General features: G+C 46.4%; 1 protein-coding gene across 3 annotated transcripts in view; it reads right to left on the reverse strand.

The window, feature by feature from the left end:
- The window catches only part of SORBS3 (sorbin and SH3 domain containing 3), a 96219-nt gene extending 79037 nt beyond the window's left edge, over nt 1-17182 (reverse strand). For all 3 annotated transcript variants that reach the window (XM_084804020.1, XM_084804018.1, XM_084804021.1), the window contains exon 1: nt 16942-17182. The gene's annotated coding sequence lies outside the window, so the exon portion shown is untranslated. The remainder of the gene's footprint in view (nt 1-16941) is intronic.
- Nucleotides 17183-18749: the final 1567 nt, after the last annotated feature.

The following is an 18749-nucleotide window of genomic DNA, read 5'->3' on the forward strand; positions in this document are numbered from 1 at the left end:
GGGAGATACTTCCTCTCCACTCCTGGCAGACTGGAGTAAAAATGGAATTCTAGTTTCTGTAGCGGAGAGATGCTTGAGATATGACAGGACAGTTACTTTGTAATGGAGAAGCTGGGTCATTATGGTGGGTACAGTGGGGCATTGTATTCTCAAGCCTTCTCCACAATGGCAACCCTATTAATTGGGCATTTTCAGGCAACGTTTTGGAAGACATCTGAGTCCACAGAAACTTCGCAGGAGTTCCTCAATTAAAAGACAATCAGTGACAGGACCAGCCCTACCATTAGGCAGAGTGAGATGGCCTCAGGCATCTGATTTTGAGTGTCATGAAAGGGCAGCAGATTGTTCATTATTTAATTCCTTATTGTTGTATTTTTAATGCCAGGAAGGATTTTCTGCTTGAGGTGCCAAAATAACTTGGCTGTCCTTGGGTACTATGCACATTGACCAGGAGGGGGAAGGATGCACACCCACCATTTGCTGCTCTACCTCTGGCAGCAAAATGTCTTGGGCGAATCAGTAGTCAAGCTTCCCTGAAAAACATCTTGTCCACTGTTACTGATCTTCCCAGGCAACACACAGCCAGAGGGAAATGTTGGGTGTATTCTAGGTTAGGGCATCCTCTCAGTGTACGTGAACTGAGATTGGTTTACTGGAATGTCCAGAAAGCCAGGCAACCAATTTGTGAATTGAGTGTGCGAATTGAGTGTGCTCTCTGGAAAATGCCACAGACTATTCCACACTATGCAACGTTTCTATGGCAGACAAGTTGATGGGGAAAAGGGCTCCCTTGATGGTCAAAACTTTTGATAAGTGCTGCTATAAGTAAAAACTTGAGTAGCTGAAAGAGAGAGATGCCACAACAACCTAAGACTTATACGATCATCATCTGGTGTTCAGGACAGACAAAAGGAAGTACTTCTTCACACAGTGCTTAAACTATGAAATTTGCTACCAAACAATATAGTGATGGCCACTACTGTGGATAGCTTTCAAAGGGGGTTAGACAAATTCATGGAGGATATGCCTACCTTCACATGCCAGTAAGGTAATGCTCAAGATCTTGCAAGGTAGACTCCAGCAATTCATGGAACGAGAATTGCCAGATGTACAAGCTGGGTTTAGAAAAGGCAGAGGAACTAGAGACCAAATGGCCAATATCTGCTGGATAATGGAGAAAGCCAGGGAGTTTCAGAAAAACATCTATTTCTGTTTTATGGACTATTCTAAAGCCTTTGACTGTGTGGATCATAACAAATTGTGGCAAGTTCTTGGTGGTATGGGGATACCAAGTCATCTTGTCTGCCTCCTGAGGAATCTGTATAACGACCAAGTAGCAATGGTAAGAACAGACCATGGAACAACGGACTGGTTTAAGATTGGGAAAGGAGTACGGCAGGGCTGTATACTCTCACCCTACCGATTCAACCTGTATGCAGAACACATCATGCGACGTGCTGGGCTTGATGAAGCCAAGGCTGGAGTTAAAATCGCTGGAAGAAACATTAACAATCTCAGATATGCAGATGATACCACTTTGATGGCTGAAAGCGAGGAAGAGCTGAGGAACCTTATGTCGAAGGTGAAAGAAGAAAGTGCAAAAGCTAGGTTGCAGTTAAACCTCAAAAAACCCAAGATTATGGCAACCAGCTTGGTTGATAACTGGCAAATAGAGGGAGAAAACGTGGAGGCAGTGACAGACTTTGTCTTTCTAGGTGCAAAGATTACTGCAGACGCTGACTGCAGCCAGGAAATCAGAAGACGTTTACTTCTTGGGAGGACAGCAATGACAAATCTTGATAAAATAGTGAAGAGCAGAGACATCACACTGACAACAAAGGTCCGCATAGTTAAAGCAGTGGTATTCCCTGTAGTAACCTATGGCTGCGAGAGCTGGACCATAAGGAAGGCTGAGCGAAGGAAGATAGATGGTTTGGAACTGTGGTGCTGGAGGAAAATTCTGGAATGATATTAAAGGCAAAACTGAAGTACTTTGGCCACATAATGAGAAGACAGGATACCCTGGAGAAGATTCTGATGCTAGGGAAAGTGGAAGGCAAAAGGAAGAGGGGCCGACCAAGGGCAAAGTGGATGGATGATATTCTGGAGGTGACGGGCTCGACCTTGGGGGAGCTGGGGGTAGCGACAGCTGACAGGAAGCTCTGGCGTGGGCTGGTCCATGAAGTCACGAAGAGTCGGAAGCAACTGACTGAATAAACAACAAATGCCTACCAATGGCTACTAGTCCGGATGGCTGTATATTACCTCCAGTAACAAGGGCAATGTATCTCTGTATACCAGTTGCTGGAGAACATGAGGATGCTGTGTTGTGCTCATGTCTTGCTTATGGGCTTCCACATAGGCATCTGGTTGACCACTGGGCAAACAGAATGCTGGACTAGATGGGCCTTTGGTCCAACTGACAGATGTGAAAGTGATAACTGTAAATCAGGGGTGGGCAAGTTGTAGTCCTCCAGATGTTTTGGCTTACAACTCCCATAATCCCTCACCGTTGGCTATGCTGGCTTGGCCTGATGGAAGTTGTAGACCAAAACATCTGGAGGGCCACACGTTGCTGTAAATGGTTTAATATGGAAGACACAGAACTTAACACATGTCAGCGATCTGAAGGGTGGGGGAGGAAACCATGGGAAATTGAGGCTTATTCTGACATGTGTTGCACGATCAACTGTATCAGGAAAGGGGGCATTCTTTTATTGTTTAAAAAAAATCTTTAAAAACCCTCTAAATTAACAACAACAAAGATAGGTTGTTGGTCTCATACAGCACAGCTCTTCTTATGTTCTTAGTTGCACTTTTATAATGCCTTATGGAGAGGGAGGGGGACTTGGTCCCTCTTAATTTCTTTATCCATGTTGGTGGTTCTTTGCCAACTCCAGACAGAAGAGTAGGGAGAAAGGATTATTATATTTTGCCACCCAAATTGGCGCCAATTCCCACTCAGTTTTTTTTCCTCCCCTGGGTCTGTTAAGGGAAACAGAGAGGAAATGACTTAGCATCTCTACTCCGTAACAACTGGAAGATCTCTTAGGGAGAAGTCCCATGAATGCCAACCTCAGTGGTGCAGCAGTCCGCCCACCTTTTTGCCTCACCCCCCCCCCATATCCTGTAAAGAGCCAGATAAGCAGTGGGTAATGTAATTATGCCAGACATTCATGTTTTTAAAGATATCTTTACCAATCCCACCCACACTGTCTTGAATCGTAAATGAGTGGAAGACAGGCTGTTAACAGAGAAAATGGTATACAGCAGGCTTTTCCAACCCTGGGCCCCCGAGATGTGTTGGACTACATCTCCCAGAAGCCCTCAGCTAGCTATATAGTCCAAAACATCTGCAGGTTGGGAAAGGCTGCTATACTGCATGCAGAACAGACACTTCACCAACACGTACTAGAGAGAGGGCTTTCTCGGGCCACGTGCACTTTTCAAACTCACTGCAAAGAGAGGTTTCAGAGCAACATTTGGTAAAGACTCATGAGCTAGAAAAGGGCTTCAGCAATATTTCAAATGGTCCCATTACAGGCAGAAGATAAATTACTCAACGTAATTCCATAAATGCAAATGAACATCATTCATACAGTGTAGCCTTGATATAGAATTTGCATTTTTAATGCAGAGTACATACTGCCCCAATTAAAGTGCTTAGGCCAGTGCGGAGCAGGGATGTGAGGGAGCGGGTCATTGTACCTGCAATGGAAGGAAGCTCCACCCCTTAATTTTAATCACGTGAATGCACTGTAGTTACTCAGTGGTGAGAGAAAGGCTCTGGGTCACCTTTCTTGGGCATTTTGCTTCATATTTGTTCCTTTAAAGGAGGGGTGGGCAACTTGTGGCCCTCCAGATGTTTTCCCCTAAATCCCTCACCATTGGTTATGCTGGCTAGGGCTGATGGAAGTTGTAGGCCAAACCATCTGGAGGGCCACAAGTTGCCCACTCATAATTTAAAGAAAGCCATGGCCCTTGATGGGAAGGGTAGAGTTAAATGGGTGTGGATGAAAGAGGCAGACTAGGACGTTAAGGACAAGATCAACAATAAATGCAAGAGGTTCTGTCTCTTTACGCCACCTGTGCCGAGGCCTAGCTTTTGCACGGAACTGAGTTTGGGCTCCACAGGGACCACTCTAAAACCTCTGCTCGTTCACCTCCAGGGCCAGCATCAGGAGCAGTGGTAACGGTACCCCAAGGTAAACAGTGCAAGCTAAGGTGCTCCCTCAATCTGCGGCCAGGCACGCTTGCTTGGAGCCCAACCTATACCCTTGCATTGTGTGTAAAGTAAGGTAGCCAAGGATGTTAAGTGCCGCACGCGCCAGCATGCAAACATTTCCACACCCTGCAGGGAAAACGCTTCACAGAAAGGCAAGTTGGGAGGGGAGCGGGGTGGGTGGGGGGGAGGCCTGCATGCCTGAGCAGGAGAAGAAAGGAAGGGGAAAGGAAGGGAAAACCCACCAGTGTGGAATCTGATCTGATGAGCTATTGCCACCACTGTAGCAGATGGCGGGCTGGCAGTTTCATGGGACACAGCACCAAAATGCCCAGCAACTATGCATAATACGAAAGGAAAGTGTCCTTGCGAGACCTTCACCATAATCCTATACATGTCTACTCAGATGAGTTCAATGAGTCTGACTGCAGCACGTCTCTCTTCCAGTGCTCACCTGGCAGGACATATGGGCCTCCTTACCTATATATCTGATCCCCACACTCTGGACGCATCTACACTACAGATTAAAACTGGCTTACCATTGTTCACGTGCCCTCTCCGAGTGTGTAAGCAGTGACAAGAGCAAGGAGAAGTATCTCCCACTGCCTTGGCCTCTCCTTCTGGGCAGTGGTGCAGATTGGGATCAGAAGCAAGCTCCTGCATAGTGGTGCCAGTGGCATGTGTGTGCGGGAAATTGGGGGCATCTTGCCCCTGCCTCCTCCCCAAATCTGGAGTAAGCACTGATGGTATCAGTTTGTTTATTTTAGCAATTCTAATAATTCTTTCTTAGGCATCTGGAACCATTTGACAGAACTACAACTCCCAAGATTCTTTGGTTAGTAGCCATAACAGTTGTGCATCCAGAAGATGCACATCAACTTTACATGAGCAAGTCTAGTTCTGCATGCCACCCTCCTTTGCTGGATTTGGCCTCGATAATGAAGCATATGCACAATGCAGCGATCAAAGACTACACCAGAAATGTCTATTTTAAAGAAAGATTGCTCATACCGATGATGTGGTTGCAGGGCCTCTTGAGACTCTGAACAGACTAAAGCAGACTTCCCCAACCTGGGACCCTCCGGATGTTTTAGACATCAGTTCCCATCAGCCAGAGCCAACATGGCCAATGGTCAGGAATGCTGGGAGTTGTAGTCCAAAACATCTGGAGCACACCAGGTTGGGGTAGACTAGGCTAAAGAAATAGGGTGACCAAACCTCCACTGCCAGAGAGGATGGTGCCCTTGCTGAGGTCCTAAGCTACACTAAAGAAAATAAGGATGGGCAGGCTCAGGGTATGATCTCCCCGACATGTGGCATGGCAGTGAAGGGGGAGGCATCAGCTGATCCCTCCCCCTCCACTGGCACATGTTCCATTTTGCTGCTGTTCCATCATTTTTGCAGCACAGGGCAAAAGCGTCTATTTGGCAGGAGGAGGAAGGGAAGTTTCAGTCAGATGATCTTTCTTCCTCTTGCTTTTCAGCTGATGCCAACAGGGGGGCTGAGAGGAAATGATATGGGCAGCAGCAGTCAAAGTGAGAGAGGGGGGTAAGATCTATGTTTCTTAAAGATTTCTTTAGCTTTTGATGTTCACAACCGCTATCACTTAAAGATACTATTAAGATACCATTAGCTGCCCTGGTTATATTGGCTGTGCATTCTGTCCTTCTCTGTCCCAAGTTGTCATGCTGGCCCCACCTTTCTTGGTGCCAACAAGGGCATAACAGTGCTGGAGCACGGTTGCCAGTGCCTACTCTTGAGAAGTAATTATAAATTTTATTGTAATCATCATCACAAAGTCATCAGGATGGGCAAAACTCCTAGGAGGACTTTTGCCATGATTTGTTTTCTTGGCCCAGCTGCAGCCTTGCAAATGAAACCACAAATCGGCCTTCCCCAACCTGGAGCCCTCCAGATATGTTGGACAGCAACTCCTAGCATTCCCAGCCAGAGATTATAGGGAACAGGGCCACCGTTCTGTTTGCACACATCACCAAGCACTCACATGTAGTACTAAAGGAAGATTGTGCAAAAAGTGCCTTTTCTATAGCCCTTTTAAAATGCAACATTTTCTATAACCTCATTCATCCATACTGACACCCCCTCAAGCCCCCCATGAGTTCATAGGAAGCTGCCTTATTTAAGGTCACATTACTTGTCCATCTGTTATTGACTGCTCTGCCTGACAGTGACTAGGTTCGCTAATCCACCCTTAGCAGTTGAGTGTAGGTTGTTGTTGAACCATAGGTTGTTTGTTGAACCATGAGTTAGTGTGCTATCTGAACCCAGGACATTTTCTGCAGGGCAGCTTGTTAACCATGCAGTGGCTTATTTTTCCTCAAACGAGACACCTTGAGAACCCATGATTTGTTGTTGAGTTGTTCAGGGTGGTGAACAAGCCACATTGCATGGTTAAGAAGCCACCCTTTAGAAAATGTCCTGGGTTCAGACAGCATGCTAACCACGGTTCAAGAAACAACCCACATTCAACCACTGAGTGTGGGTTAGTGTGTTGTGTGAACAGTCCCAGTGGATCTCCAGGGTCTCAGGAAGAGGTTTTCCCCATCACTTGCTAGCTGACTTTTTTTTAACTGGAGATGCCAGGGATTGAACTGGGAACCTTCTGTATCTAAGACCAGTGCTCTACCACTGAGCTGCAGTCCCCTCAGAGTTGAGGAGGGATTTATACCCAGGCCTTTGGTCTGCCACAACCTTATGACTCACTCCTGTTCCCAGGGGGAAAGTCTCTGCAGCACTGGCAAAGTTCTCTTTTCCAAGCAACTACTCAAGACACAGGACAGTCATTTGAGGTCAGGAACTGGAATTGCAACACTTGCTCAGGAGAGGAGTTCATAAGCTTTTCGTTTCTTCCAAGAGGATCCAACCTTTCTCTGCCAACCAAGGTGCCAATACTTTAGAAAAGCCTTCCCCAACCTGGTGCCCTCCAGATATTTTGAATGACAACTCCCACCAGCCCTGGCCAGCATAGCCAATGGTTATGGGTGATAGGAATTGTAGTCCAAAACATTTGGAGGGCACCAGGTTGGGGAGGGCTGCTTTAGAATGTAGCATCATACCAGTCAATGCCCAAATGTATTCTTGAGCAACCTAAGAAACAGAAGAGAAATAGGGGGACATAGGATGGGCTGTTATTGCTTGTAAAGAAACAACAATGAAAAATGTATAAGAGTGTATTTAAAAATAAGAGATAAAAAGTTGAATTTAATGATGCCCCAGTTTGCATGGGCACTAAGGGAGCAGAAGGACTTTGTTCCTCCCTGCTTCTGTCTTGCTCATCTCTTTTCCCAGCCATATATGGACCAAAGACTGTGGGCTGGTTCTCACAACCACCACAGCCCACTGTGGTTTATTTAAACCATGGTAGGTTGTGGCGTGTGCAGGCAGCCATTTTGAATATTCAACCCCCGGTGGAGGTTTGTCATGGTTAGTTGTGTCCTCCAAACCCAGGCAGCAAGACTTGTTTGAGGGTTAAGCAACCCTCAAATAATTCTACAACAGACCATGGATTATGCGAGGGTTGTTTAACCCTCGCATAACCCACAGTCCCTGGGTTCAGATGACATGACAAGCCACGACCACAGCTTGAATATTCAAAAAACTCGTGGCACACACCGGCATGCGCCATAGCCCACTATGGCTTAAACGAGCCATGGGGAACAGCAGTGATTGTGTGAACCAGGTCAATGTCTAGTCCCAAGGATTTTCTCTTGGGCAACGGCAGGCCAAATCCGACCAATTTAGAAGTCAAATTTGGCCTTACAGCGTTCTCCAGATGGCCATAGCCCCCTCCCTTGGCTCCATCCCTTTCCCCTGACTGTTGATCATTTGGTGGTTCCCTGGCCTTGGTGCAGGTTTTCTCCATTCTTAAAGGTTGCAATGCCTCTCTGAATGCTGAGTTACCAGCATTAAGAGATGTAAGCGACAATGTGCTGGTATATTTGGCCCTGCTCCTTTTGCCTTTAGCCCCACCCACCGGTGGAATGCGGCTCCTGAGAGCTTCTCTGAAATTGAATTTAGCTTAGTCTGAAAGGGGTTCGACATCCTTGCCCTTGGGAGCCTGGGCTGGGTTGGTCTATGGGAGGGGGAACACAGCGGGCTTCTTCACACGGAGCTTTTAGCCTGCTATTGAGATTGCTCCCTCACGGGAAGTTTGCGGGCCCTTTAGATGATGTCGTGAACCTCAAGGGCCTCTGCTGCACTAAATTACCTTTATTCCGTTTTTTTTTAAAGATCGGAGATAATGAGCTATCAAATTACTCTGCTTGAGTTCCCTTGGGAAAGGAGGTCCGGAGGGAACTCAAAGAAAGCTCCCTCTGTGAAAAAGGAAAAGCCGCAAGAAGAGGAGCTAGATCAATGGAACATATTGGAGACTCAGATAAGGGGGAGAAGGAAGCGGAAAGGGCAGGGAGAGAAGGAAGCGAGTGTAAAGGGAGTCTGTCATGATCCTACATTTAAAACAGAGGCAGAAAGCCCCCTTTTAAATGTGGGAGTTTAGGCTGGTGTGGAGATACTCAGTGACTTGGGCTGCTAAGGTGACAGAAAGAGAGAACTGGTAGCCAGTATAGGGTTCCAACTCATTTTTTCAAAATAAATAGACAAGTTAGTCTGTTTGCAGGAAACACATCAAAGGGATGTATGGCACCTAGGAAATTTATTGTTGCATAAACTCTTATGGACTAGGGTCCATGTGACATAAGAGACATCTGATGAAGTGGTCTCTTGCCCACAACAGCTTATGCTGCAATACATTTGGTAGTCTTTCAGATGCCACAAGACCCTCTTGTGCTTTTGCTCATTATTTGATATTCTGAAGTGTCAACGTTATAAAGCTTTTATCCAGCTTCACAAGCCCTGGGAAGTGGGTCAACATTATTTCAATTCTTATAGGTGGGGACTCAAACAGACATAGAGATTTGCTCCAAGCTACCCAGTGAGTCAGTCAGAGTCAGCACTCCAACACAGACCCCCCCTCCCCCATCCACATCCAATTTTCTATCCATTGGGCCAAACCACACTCAGAAGGAGAGGAAAGAAGGCCAGGAAGGGGAGAAAGAGTGAGAGCTGGGTTGCGTTTTTACTTCTCAGCTCTATTAAGAATTTTGCAATGTGGTTCTCATGCTTATAAGCGCTTTGGCCAGCCCTGCACTGTATTGCTAGATGCCAAATCCATTCCCACCCACATTCCCTGCAACAATGCCACGTTCCTCTCTCAAATTATTTCTGAGAATCAAGCTATGTTCGCAGAAAAATTGTGTGTTGGGGGGGGCATTTACCCAACATCAGGTGCCAGTAAAGATGCCTCTGCCCATAACTTTCCTCAACTCAGTTTACGCTGTTTCTGGAGAGAAGTTGGCACGGTACTTTTTGGGGAGTCTGGATTTCATTACTTGTTACAGCCAACTCGGCGTTGTTCCTTTCAGCTTTCTATGTAAACATTTCCATTCCCCACCCAAATGTTCCCCTCCCCAGCTCCAGTTGTACTGGTGATGTTTATCCTCGGGCAACATGAACAAATGCCCATTTTGGCTTCATCCTAGATGTTTCCTATTCAAAGATCTCTCTGCCTTGGACAGGAGAGTCTTGGGTGGATGGGTGGTATGGGAAACAGGGAAAGACTGAGAAACCAAAACAAGCATTAAGAACACCCATGTGCCTGGTCTCTGGAAGTGCTTACGGCTAGATACCTCCTTTGAGCGGTGACGAGTCCCAGGGGCATAGCACTTCCCCAGGTGTGGTTTCTTTTGGAAGGAGGCTTATTGGCATTTTGTAATGTGTGTGTTTATTTACAAATATACAGGTCGGCTATAGATGGAGTCACAGCTTAAACACTGCAATGCCCATGCATCATATCTCAGCCAGTCAGAGAGCACCTAAAGATTCTTACAGAATCCTACTCTCTTTCTCTCTCTCCCTCTGTGTCTGTCTCAAATTCAAAACTCCATCTCCCACCTATTATTCTTCTCTCTCTCTCTCTCTCTCTCTCACACACACACACACACACACCCCTCTATGGTGCTTCTAGAGGGAGGGTTCCTAGCACTACCAATGAGAAGGTGTTATGCAGCTATGTGGCCTTTTCTTTCTTAATGGATTACCTGCCCTAAGATAAAAAGTGGAAGAAAAGCACCATCTGGACCACCCACCCCATTGATAAAATTCCGTGAATGCAGCAGGACAATAGCACCTTAAAAGCCTCACCTGGGTAGAGGAGGGGGAAGGGGAGAAAGGTATGCCCTTTTGCCAAAAAGGGCTTTCACCTTTCAGAGGAGTGTCCAGCTGTTTCCTAGTCATTGTGGGCCACTTACCTGTAATCACCCTAACAAAGGAGATAGTTGGCAACTTTGCCAGGACTATTAAGGCAATCTCCAGTAGGACTTCTGGATCCATTCACCCTCTCCTGTCCAAACATCTGGTCTTAAAATAATGTGAACATAGGACAGGAAGCTTCCATATACCAAGTCAGGCCATTGGTGCCTAGCACTGTCTACTCAGACTGGCAACAGCTAACCAGGGTCTCAGGCAAACAGAGGCTTTCCCCAGCTCAGTTACCTGGCATCAAATGGAGATGTCAGGGGCTGAACATAGGATGTACTCTACCAAGCATGTGCACTGTGGGAATGTGCACTCTCTTTTGAGACCCATTGCATACATGTTACTGATGTTAAAGAGGACTAGGCGAGGCTCATTATACTCACTATTTATTACATTTCTGTACTTCCCAATAGCTGAAGCTAGTATATAGAGTGAGAAGTCAGCTCTACAGATAACTCCATGCATCACAATAAATGTTTTACCAACTGAATAAAAGTTTCTTTATGATTAAAAAACAACAACCCAGGTCTTGCTTATTCATAGAGAAAGCAGTACGTGTTCCACCACTGAGCCATGGGCCTCTCCCCAAATAAGCCTAATTTAATAATGTATATAGTTGCTTATTGATTGCCAGCCTATCTGCAACCCCCCACTGGTCCTTCATTAGCTGATCTGCTATGATGTCATGGCATGTAATGTTCATGAGCATTCGAATTGGCAGAGGGAGTGGGGGAACTCTGGACTGTTCCCAAACAGTGCAGCTTCAATGAAAGGAAGTGAGTCTGGCGGAGAAAAACTCACACAGTGGCTGGGTTCACACAACATGCTAACCCACACTCAATGGTTGAGTGTGGCGTGTTCTTGAACTTTGAGTTATTCTGTTGTCTGAATGCAGTGCGTTTTCCACAGGATGGGTTATCGTATTGTCTGAACGCAGTGCATTTTCCGCAGGGTGGCTTCTTAGCCATGCAGTATGTCTTGTTAATCACCCTGAACAACCTACCAACAAACCATGGGTTCTCAAGATGGCTTGTTTGAGACAAATAAGACACAGTGCATGGTTAACAAGCCACCCTGCAGAAAATGCACTGCATTCAGACATCACAATAACCCACAGTAAACAACCCTCGGTTCAACAACCCACACTCAATCACTGAGTGTGGGTTAGCGTGTTGTGTGAATGCAGTCAGTGTATGGTGAAAGAAGAGAACAGGAGCTATCCATCAGGTTGTGGTAGAGGGAGATGGGAAGCAGGGCCTCCCCATCAGCTGAAAGACTCCTCATCTCCCTGAACTGTTTCCATTCCAGCTGGTCATTAAACTTTAAGAACAGGTGCCTGCATTTGCCTTTTTCATCTTCCCTCCCCATCCCTTTCTCCTTTTGTGTCATGTCTTTTGGATTGTAAGCCTCCTAAAGACCCTCCGTGCAGACTTTGTGCAGACGCCAGGGAGTGGGGATACTTGGCATGGTTATCTGAGGGATGGGGCTACTCTGCATAGTCCTGCTGTACATGGGAGCTATAACACTCCTGTATGAATAGGGCTACTGTGGTGTTTAATTCAAGGATGAACAGCAGGAAGGTATTGCTTCTCCTAGGATATTAATAATAGACTTATAGTAATGGTGGATACAGCCCAATTTTGTTAGGCCTGGCAGTTCTCCAGGGTCTCCAGCAGAGCTCCTTCTGAGCCAGCACTGGCCGTAGACGCTTTCATATCGTAAAAGTAAAAGAAGTAAAAACAACAGACTTTTGCACTTCAAGGAAAAATTAGTTCATTGCTCCTTACAGCTTACAGTTGGCCTCCTTGTACCCATTCTTTGGTAGAAACACTGAGAGACAGCCAGCAAAAAGAGGGATGCAGGGGGGTTGGTGGGGAACCCCCCACCCAGGAGAGTTTGGCAGTAGAGTTTGGAAGGAAATCCAGGAATCGTGCCATCAGATATAAAGCAAATTGGAACCCTGAAAGAACCATGAACATTGCTCCAGTTTCAGACTGTCCCATGACCCTCCGAGCAAACAGAAGCCCCTTTGCTTTGCTAAATTGACAAACTGGAGAGAATTCTTGAGAGTTCCTATGTAGATAAATAAGAAAGCCAGAAGGCATGCTGTAGAAAGGAAAAGTTGGAGAGGATGGTTATAAAAATAGCCCAGGAGGAGGGGAAACCCTGAATGGGAACAACACTGACAGATTTCAAATATTTAACGGATGTCAGCAAGAAGAAAGAGAACAATTAGTCATCATTAATGCTGAAGAAACAAAAATAAGCAATGATGGTTTAAGCAATAGGAGAAGGGGATTTAGGATATATGTGAATAAAAAGACATGCAGCTCCGGTGGAATACATGCTGAGGGAGGATGCAAACTTGCGTTTCTTGGAGATTTCCAAGCAGAGGCTGAATAGCACCTAGTAAAGGCACTTTCAGATGATATAGGCCTCAGTGGGTGTCCAGTGGACCTTCTTAGGCCCACTAAAGTACAATAGGCCTGCTATGCCTCCGTTCTTTCCACGGCTGTTGCCTAGACAATGTCCTGCTCTGCTACCCTCAGTAACCACTAGTGCCTCACTCCTAATCAGCATTTCGACAGGCCTCTACAACTTTAGGCCTGTGGGTTGACTGTAGCCCTCTCCCTGGCTACTTATGGCTATTTTATATAATTTTAATATTATTGATGATTTAATTATATTTTTAACTTTGGTATATTTCTATATATCTAGGTTTTAACTGTACACATTTTTAATGTTGTAAAGCCGCCTTGAGTCCCAGTATTGGGGGAAAGGCAGGAAATAAAATAATAATAATAATAATGTGGCTGCCCCCTAGGGGGGGTGTTTTCAAATACCCACTGTTTGCAGCCCTGTACCCCGCCTTTCTGGGAACATCGAAGGCCCACCAAAACACCTCAAAAGAGGGAATGGGAGAATGCCTTCAACACTGCATCTGCCTTGGTCATCATCTCCCTTCAGAGGCATATGGTGGAGTTGGCACCAGATAGCTGCAGTCAGATAGCTGCACTGCACAGTGTGCCTGCATCCTTCACAAGTGTGAGTTGCTGGGAGACTGGAAAGTCTTGTGTACTGTTGTGTACTGTATTGATAAGGCAGAGGCATGATTAGTGGGCAGTGGTAAAAATGGACACTGAAGGAAGGGAAGGAGGAAACTAAGAAATGGGGTGCAGAAAAATCTGTGGGGTGGGGAAAGAGAAAAGGGTGACGAGAGAGAGAAGAGAGCATGCTTGATGACAGCAGAGGAAGAAGAGAGTGATCTCTACAGAGCGGAGAGAGAAAGGAAGTAAGAGTTAATGGGGTTCAGAAAGAGATGTGGTGGTAAAGAAAGAAAAAGGAGCATGCTATGCAGGCAGAGATAAAAGTGGTTAAGAGAGAATAGGTGAAAACAAAAACAAAAAATTATTAAGGGGAAATTGTAGCCAAAAACACTTTCCCACTATTGATGTAAAGATACATCCCTCTTGTTAGTAGTAATAATATAAAAGTAGGTGATTTGAGTTTATGCACCCTTTTCCTATGATCAGGGCTGGCCCGAGGCAATTTGCTACTTGAGAAGGAAAATAAAAATGGCACCCACCCTCCTGCTAATTAAAAGGGGGCGTAATCCACCAGGACATTCTCCTGTACAATTCCCATTAAAATGGAGGTGTGAAAGAGCAAGCTTCGTTGCTCTGCTTTTGCACAATTCCCAGTCATTTCAGGGGGCTTACTTAGGAGAACTTTCTGGTGGATTGTTCTCCATGGATGAGATCTGTCTACATCCCACACGGCTGACCATGTGGTACCCAACATCTGCCACCGGAAGCAGCCTCATGGTAGGGCCACGCCTGCTTCAGATACTCAGAACGAACCACAAACAAATATGGTGGTCCATTCCAGACATATTGACCCAGAATGATATGGAAACACAGTACTTGAGAACTGGGCTGCTGGTAGCTACTGCTACACGGAAGCAGGACAAATAGCTATAGGGCAGGTGTGTTGAACCTCAAATCTGGCCCATGCTGCCTTCCCCTGGCCTCCCCTTTCCCCTGCCGCCAAACATTTGGTGGTTCAGTGGTTTTTGTGCAGTCCCCCCCTCCCCATTCTAAAAGGTTAAAATGCCTCTCCTAAGGCTTGGTTCCTAGCAGTGAGAGCTTTAAGCTACAAAATACTGGTATTTGGGGTCCTATTCCTTTTGCCCTTGGCCCAACCCCTTCTGCTTTCAGCGCTAGAATGCGGCTCCCAAGAGCTTTTCCAAAATTGAATTTGGCTGTCAGACTGGAAGAAGTTCGACACCTCTGCCATAGAGTAACAGGTCAGGATGGTGCTAGCCTGACCAACATTGTGATGGTATAACTCTAGTAGAGGTCACACTGTCTTACCATGGGAGGCAGAGCTGCCTCCAGGTTTTTGAGGGCAGTTGGGCAAGGCACCCTCAATGGGCTTCCTCCCTCCATGAGCCTACCTTCCCAGCATCATTGTCAACAGCTTCTATTGCTCCTCGTCTTCTCTCTCATCATTGCTACCACTTGCTTGCTTGACGGGCAAGAGAGACAGTGAGCAAATAGGCAGTGGCATCTACAGCTCCTCCTCCGATTTCTCACTACCACCAATGTCTGAGCCAAAGCGAGAGGCAGGTGAACAAGCAGGTTGCAATGGAGAAGAGGAGAAGCAAGTCTAGGAGACCCTTGTGCGAGGGCCTCTGTGGGGGTCAGAGGGCCCTGGGCAGGTGCCCAATCATGCATAACCTTGACTCCAGCCCTGACGGGAGGATTGGACTAGTAGATCATTTGTCTGTAACTGGTGGGTTGTGACCTACAACTGAGTCACACTCTGCCCTGAAGTGATTTTTTTTGTTTATATTTTAAGAGACAGATTGACAGAGACCTATACTGTAAAAAAACAAAACAGTACAGAGGGATAGCCTTGTTAGGCTGTTAAAAAAATACACATAAAAAAGAGTCCTGGGGGAAGATTAATGATGGAGACATTATGCCACAATAACTATTTACATTGCTTACATTGTTCTTTAAGGTGCTGCAGAACTATGCGTTTAGCACAAAATTAAAAGCAGGTAACCTAAAGCAGGTTTGGGTTAAAGGTGAACCCAAAGGTTTCGAAAAGATAAAAACTACTTAACTAGATGGCCAGTAGGGTCCCTTCCACGCCTCCCCCCCCCCCCGCAACCATGACACACTAAACACTCTGCAGAACCAATTTTCCTCCTTCCTTAGACAGCATAGGTCTGACTGGTTCTGATATGCCAAGCATTTCCCCGTAGATATTTAAAAATGCTCCTTAGAAATACTGGTTTCTAATTAATTCCCAAACCCCTATTCCACTCCTATGGCTAGAGAACATATGGCCAGCTCTATCTGCTCCAACCATTAAGTGCCACTCCCTTCAGAGTCCAGGGCACAGACATCAGCCCTTCTGCCTGTTGCACAGTGTTCTCAAGGGTTCTGTGTGTACGGTTTACGCAGTGTCCTTCAACACTCTGCCCCCTGACCTTTCCTAGATCTCATTTCCCTAGCAGGATTGTTGTCTGCTATGGGGGAAGAGGAGAGAATGCACATTTACTCTTTGCTCAAGCTAATTCATTTAAACCCTTGCAGATATGAAATTGACAACTGACTAAATATTGGCAAGAGGGGAAAACACATATGCCACAAATTAAACACCCACATACACACCCTATCAGGATTACTTCCCTTTGTTTTTCTCTCTCTCTTTCTCCCTCTCTCTTTGGGAAACCTAATCCAAGCTTGTTGTATTACTTTCTCCCTCCTTACTCTAACCAATGGACCCTACTTCCTCTCTAATACTTACTTTCCAGTCCTGGGCTCCTTATAGATGCCTAGAGACAGCTGGATGTGGTGGGAAATCCAAATGACCATTGTTCTCCCCCTCCCGCTCCTCATTGGGGGGGGGGGAGCCACTTCCTTAACAGCATATTAAACTAGTTGCAGCGATCATCTTTGCCTCCTTCCCACATTTATAAGCCCTTCTGGAAGCCCTGGAAATTTTTGCAACCTCTGGGCAACTCAGTGGATTCTCCCTGCTGCCACCTAAGGCATAGGAGATCCCAAAAAATGGCTCGGGCAGCTTCCCAAGGAAAAGCAAGTCTTTGCCCACTTGTGCCAAAGGCAATGCACATCTATACCCACATTGCCGGAGGCTTTCTACCCTCCTCCAGCTCCAGTGCCTGTCACTGAGCAGAGAAAGGAATTCAGGCCAATTTTGAACTTCACTGGCTGGGATTTGGCTTGGCACACCCACCTCACAAACCTACCAGATAGATTTCGCTGGTTCTCACTCCTCCTCAGCCTAGCCCCTGCACCCCCTCCTCACTCACAGAAACCCTCACCACAAAGACTGAGAGAGGCAGTCCTTACCTTCCAGAGAGAGCCCGTCAGGAGCATAAGGGAAAAAAATTCTATCAATCCAGTTGTGGTTTGCTGCTAGGACAGCGAGTGTCGCCCCTGCAGCAAAACTTTAGTGCCAGGCTGGCTGCCTTCTGACCCTTGCAAAGCTTGAGAAGGCAACTTGGGGCTTTCTGGACTGTAGGAGGCAGGCAGACACACAGCATGAAGGGGAAGGCACCGCTTTTCCTGAAAGAGTGTGCTCGTATGTGCCTGTGACTTTAATATTCATGCTGTGAGCTGCAGGGGGAGCAAATCAGACGCACACAACAGAAAAACAAGCCAAAAGAAAAAAAAAGGGGGGAAATACAGTGAAAGGAACACAATGCAGAGGAATGGAAGCGAACCTTGCTCTGACAAGGGCACTGGGGGAGTTAAGAACATTCTTCCCTAAACCTTACAACACCGGCTGGACCTGGATAAAAGTTCCTCTTTGAATGCAGCTTGACTCACCTGCTGCTCATAAGCACGGGGGGGGCGGGGGAGGGATTCCCACAGCCTCTTCTGGAACATGGCAAGGCCTGTCAGAAGAACAGCAGGGAATATGATCGCTTTCAGTGACTGGAAGAATTCAACATTTCCCAAGGGTAGTGTGACACCGGGGTTTGGTTGAGAGCCAGTGTGGTGTAGCGGTTAGAGTGCTGGGCTAGGGCTGGGGAGACTTGGCTTCTAATCCCTACTCTCCCATGAAGCCCACTGCATGACTTTGGGCCAGTCACAGACTCTCAGCCTAACCTATCTCACAGGAAGGGAGGTTGTTGTGAGGAAAAAAATGGAGAGGCAGAAGATTATGTACACTCCGTGGAGGAAAGGCAGGCTATACATGTAATAAATAAATAAAGGGGGACGTAGAGGCAAATAGAAGTTGTGTCCTTAAGTGGCAAATCGTGGGTGCCATTAAGTGCACCAGAATAAGAGACAGATGGTTCTGGCTCCCAGGGCGCAAGCCCCTGGGAAGTTCTCTTGAACTGTTACGCTCATGCGCAGGACAACCTTCTAGTTATTGTTATTATCATCACACCATCTTTGTGCATGATGCTTTACGGCACGCTTCACCAACATTGTGGATTTAATCTCCCATCAGCCCCAGCCAGCATGGCCAAGGGCCAGGAATCCTGGGAGTTGTAGTCCAAAGCATCTGGAGGACACCAGGTTGGGGAAGGCTGCTTTTCGGAGTAATAAGAAAATAGCTTCCTGGCATGAAGAACTTACAATTAAAGTTTGGCACAGGGGAAGCAACGGAGAGATGGGAAGGAGATAGAGGTGGGCGTCAACAGGGGAATAATATATGTTTAGTTCAGTTACACAGGCTTCTTAGTTTCAGCAGAGCAGGGGTCCCCAACCTTTCTGGGTCTGTGGGCACATTTGGAATTTTGAGAAAGTGTTGTGGGTGCTCTTGCACAATGGCTACTGGGGGGAGTGGGGCTTGGCCATTAATAAAATGGCCACCGTGGTGGGCATGGCCTGTGACAGAGCACTAATTTCCCAAAAGGCAAACTGATGAGGCTAGAGAAAACTTGCCCTAGAACCCAAGTACAAGGCAGAGGTGGTATCTGAGCTCCAACACAGAAAACCACTCTTTTGAACCCAAATAAATATATTTATTTTATCTTAAGAGGGCAGCATTTCACTTTGCAGCATATCAGCCCCCCAGTTAAAATGATAATGATAAAATCTTAATAGGGGCAGTCTATTGCAACCCCCCTTCTCTGAAACGGAATTTACCTCTCAGGCTGAAAGAGCTTCTGCACCCCTGGACTATGAATTAAGCCTCTTGCCCT

The sequence above is a fragment of the Heloderma suspectum genome, chromosome 6, assembly GCF_057233095.1.
Source record: "Heloderma suspectum isolate Gila_16-S chromosome 6, 16-S_ref, whole genome shotgun sequence".
In the NCBI taxonomy this organism is placed as follows: Eukaryota; Metazoa; Chordata; class Lepidosauria; order Squamata; family Helodermatidae; genus Heloderma; species Heloderma suspectum.